The sequence below is a fragment of the Patiria miniata genome, unplaced genomic scaffold, assembly GCF_015706575.1.
Source record: "Patiria miniata isolate m_02_andy unplaced genomic scaffold, ASM1570657v1 HiC_scaffold_6, whole genome shotgun sequence".
In the NCBI taxonomy this organism is placed as follows: Eukaryota; Metazoa; Echinodermata; class Asteroidea; order Valvatida; family Asterinidae; genus Patiria; species Patiria miniata.
In genome coordinates this window covers 21,263,934-21,268,377 of record NW_024037073.1, presented here as the reverse complement: position 1 = coordinate 21,268,377, position 4,444 = coordinate 21,263,934, and positions in this window count along the sequence as shown.

Below are 4,444 nucleotides of genomic sequence, written 5' to 3'. Positions count from 1 at the left end.
TTTCTTAAATGTGATGGCCCTTGGAGGGGTGACCACTGCCTCATTAATCCTGCAAAATCCTCCAGCAATCACTGTCAATATGCTGAGGCAGAGCCAGCGACATCCTGGAACAGTTCGGAGGAGTTCAAGTGTAATGTAGGTCTAAATTTATGCTGAGCACAACACAAGGGCCGGCCCAAGACCTTGACACAGTGCAGATCCTCCAAAATCGGCCACACATTTTGTTTATTTGTTGGGGTAGGTAGTTTGCTACTCACTGTCACTCGTTGATGGTGACTGCATTAAGGAGTGCATCAGAATTATACAATCATAGATGATAGGTGTAACAGGGACAGGAAAAAAGTGTGGACCCCAAATTTATAGAATGCCCCATAAGTTAGATTAGCAAAAAACTATCAAGTGTGATGTACATTGTACTGTGAACTGCACAAAGTGGGTTGTGAGACTTTTTTGGGGTGGATAAAATCAAACATTCTTGGCTTAATTTTCATCTTCATTTTTTAACATGCACTGCGACATGTTTTTTTTAATGATGTGTCAAAACCCATGTATGTTTTGCATGCATTTATGTACAACCTATATAAAACTGTATCCCATTTTATAAAATTAAAAATCTCTATAAAAAAAAAAAATTAAAGCCAGTACCCCAATTACCATATATATTAATATAATTTTGTACAAAAAAAATGGCTTTATCATATCCACACATTTAAGATATATAGTAATGACGGGAATGTGTGTTTGATTTTGGAGCTTCAAATACTCACAAGTATTTCTTACTGACTGATGTTATTTTCTTGAATGCATTAAATTAAAAATGCAATAAGAACGCAATAATCATGCAATAAGAATGTGCAATAAATGACATGTCAAACATTAGAAATTTTAACTGTTCAACATGACATTACTTGTACACCTACAGCCTGTCTCCAAAAAAATGGTACAATCAGAAAAAAAAATTGGTTTAAACATGAAATTTCATAATAAGTCATTTTTACTTGGCATAATATTAAAGAACAAAGACTGGGCTTTCCAATAGTGTTTGTTTGATCTTTTTTGCTTTTGTCAATTCAGAGATATAATCAATTTAGTGCGATACACCAAAATCGATTTTGTGCCACTTTTATGCATGGGCAGAGTTGTTTCGAGTACTGTGCCATGCTGTCTTGAAGCTCACAAAAGATTGGAACTTGGCAAAAGAAACAAACTCGATTTTTGTGTTCCGCAGTAAACTGGAGTTATCTCTGGATTGACAAAAGCAAATGAGATGAAACAAAAAGTATTGGAAAGCCTGGTCTTTTTTCTTTAATGTGATGCTCAAAACGACTTACTTATGTTGAGATTTAATGTTGAAAAAAAATCGTTTTCGATTGTACCATTTTTTTTGGAGACAGGCTGTATATTATATAGCAAAGTATACTTTATATATATACCCTTTTGAAATGGCTTTAGATATGTGTACATGTGTTGTGTGATAATATATTTTATGAGAAAAATATAATATATTAAAAGTCAACAATCCTGACGCGTATCAACCTAGAAAAGAATTTGAAGTTCTGTTTATTCCAGGGTGTATGAGAAAATTTTATTTTTGAGGGGTGGTTTTTTCGGGGGGGGGGGGTGGGCATTACTGTGGTTTGTTTGTTTCCGATTATTTGTTTGTTGGGGTGTTTGTTTGTTTTTGCTGTGCTTGAACAAATTAATTGTCAATAAAAGAGCTACAGCCGTCGTGCCCTTCTGTAAATAGTGTACAGAAGATTTTTTTGTTGTTGTAATAATGACGCCGGCGAGTTGTGCATGTCTGCAGGTTGTGGGTTCGAGTCCAGCCTGGGGTTATGGTGTGTACCCTTGGGCAAGGCACTTTGTCACTCATTGCTTCTCCCCACCCAGGAGTAAATTGGGTACCTGTGAGGGCAGAGATGGTTATTGTGATTGCTTCTAGCTGCTTTGCGCCGAAATGGCAGCATTGAGCTGTATACTCCCCAGGGAGCTGAGATTGTCTTTGGAATGTTTCATTGGCCCAATGAGCAGGGGTAATAATGATGTAGCGCCTTGAGCACCAATGCTGGCTGATATCTGGGCTTTATAACTTCACATTATTCTAAAGGTGTTTTTTTTCTTGGGGGGGGGGGTTCACAAATAAAAATTATTTATGGAGATAACAGGTTGAAATTTAAGACATGTTCTTTTTTCCTTCTGAGAAACTCCTCAGAAAAATTAAACAAGAGAATGTGTGTGGCCTTGCATGAACTGTGCTGACATTTCGGCTGATATCCTGTGGGTTGTCACTGCAAATTTGTGGCTTTTGGTTGTCGGGGCAACCCGAAATCACGCGCAGGATTGGTGTTGAGGCTTTGCCAAGCGAGACTTGGATGCCGTCCAAGAAAACTGGAGAAGGTCAAGTGGGTGTTTGAGAGGTGAAACATCTTGGGGAAATTGAAACCTCCTCAACGAAACTAAAAATCTAGTCCAATAAGGGTGAACAAAGAAACTGAACCGAGTGGGATCTGAACTGGTGGACTTTGGAATACCACACCGGTCGCTCTACCAACTGAGCTAGCCAGTCCTACACTCAACCAAAAAAGAAAGCCCCCCTTAATACTTTTTTGCCTAACTCGAAAACTACTGGGCACATCTTGCTCAAATTACGACTGATCAGTACAGAAATTCCTCAGCAATCCAGCCATACCCTTTGTTTGGCCCAAAACAGTGATAATGTGCACAAAATTATGCAATTTATGACAAATGCTACCAAAAAAAAGTTGCAATTTTGTATATGTGCAAGGTGAGAGTGAACCACAACCTGCACGTATACAAAAATGCAACTGTTTTCAGTATCATTTGTCATAAATTGCATAATTTTGTACACATTATCACTGTTTTGAGCCCAATAAAAGAGTATGGCTGGATTGCTAAGGAATTTATGTACTGATATGTCGTTATTTGAGTGAGAGGTTCTCAGTAGTTTTTGAGTTAGACAAAAAGTATTTGAAGGGGGACTTTCTTTTTTGGCTGAGTGTGTGTTGGCAGTTTTTCAACTGGTCAATATCTTTGTTCATATATGGTAAAGTAAAGTCTGTCACAAGCCAGTTAAGTCACAAGTCTATATTGAAACACGTACACATGTGACTCATGTTGGCCCAGCAGGCCCCAGGTACCTGTATGCATCAACCAGATTATCTGCACCCTGAAAAGTAAGTTGCGATCATGTAAGTCGATACTTTTTATTTCAGTCAGCAAAGTCAAAAAAGACACATGTACAGTTTCAACTCATCTGACAATTGTTGAGCCTGGGTGATTCCAAATGCTAAATGGTCAACCACTTATTATTGGTCCTGTGTTAGTTTCCTTGTCTTCTATCTCTGTGAACCAACTTTGAATTTCATTGTGATTTGGTTTTCCATGACTTTATTTCCAGCATGCATATTCCATGGAATATAGGTTTTTTTTCTTATCCCTAGAACTGACGATTTCATCCTCTCCTTGTTTGAAGTTTCTTCAGGCATTGCACAGAACCAACTTTGAATTCCTTGTGATCTGGTTTTCCGTGACTTTATTTCCGGCATGGATATTCTAAGGAATATGGGTTTCATCCCATTTATAGAACTGATGATTTCATCCTCTCCTTGTTTCAAGATTCTTCAGGCACTGCAGACACAAGTCTGCATATTGTGTACAACAACTCCACATTTTGAACAGTGAACTGTATTAAAACATCATGCATTCTGTACACTTTCTAGGCTTTGGGGAACCTTCATGCACATTTGTCCCCTTATAAGTCTCCCCCACTACACAAAGTGAGTGACTCACAGGCATGCTGTGGTGATCGGGCTCTTCCGTTTCTATAGCCGATGGAACATCGTCATCATCATCATCATCAAGCTGTATAGCTGCACATTATACACTCAACTCACTAACCTTTTTTTAAAAATAGCTGTCACTTATTATGATGGAAATGTATATGATCAGAAGTTGGCTTATATGTGTGGTGATATCATGGGGTTATGTGCGCTACTTGAAAGTACAAACTTACCATCTCGGGACCAGAAATTATCAGCGTAAAATTGGGAATTGTCCCAATTTTTTTTTTGAAATATCTCTATATTGTCTCAGTATTTGTTGAATATGTGAAACAGCATGCAACTGCTTATTGGTGATGGAGCCCAAACAAAGGTGTTACACAATTGATATTGTAGTTTAGCCAATGAAGGCATAAAAAAACTGCCTTAGTCTATGTTTCCATGATAGAAGTTGTGATTTGTGGTCTAGCAGTACACGCCATTTCAATTTTCATGATAAAGGAATTTTGTTTTAGTAGTGTTACACTTTTGGAAACATTGAATGTGAGGGGTAAAAGTAGGGGTAATTGAGTCAAAACCATAACCAATCACTCTTAAAATCGACAAGTCCATCGTCACATTATATATATGAATCCTCTGGTGTC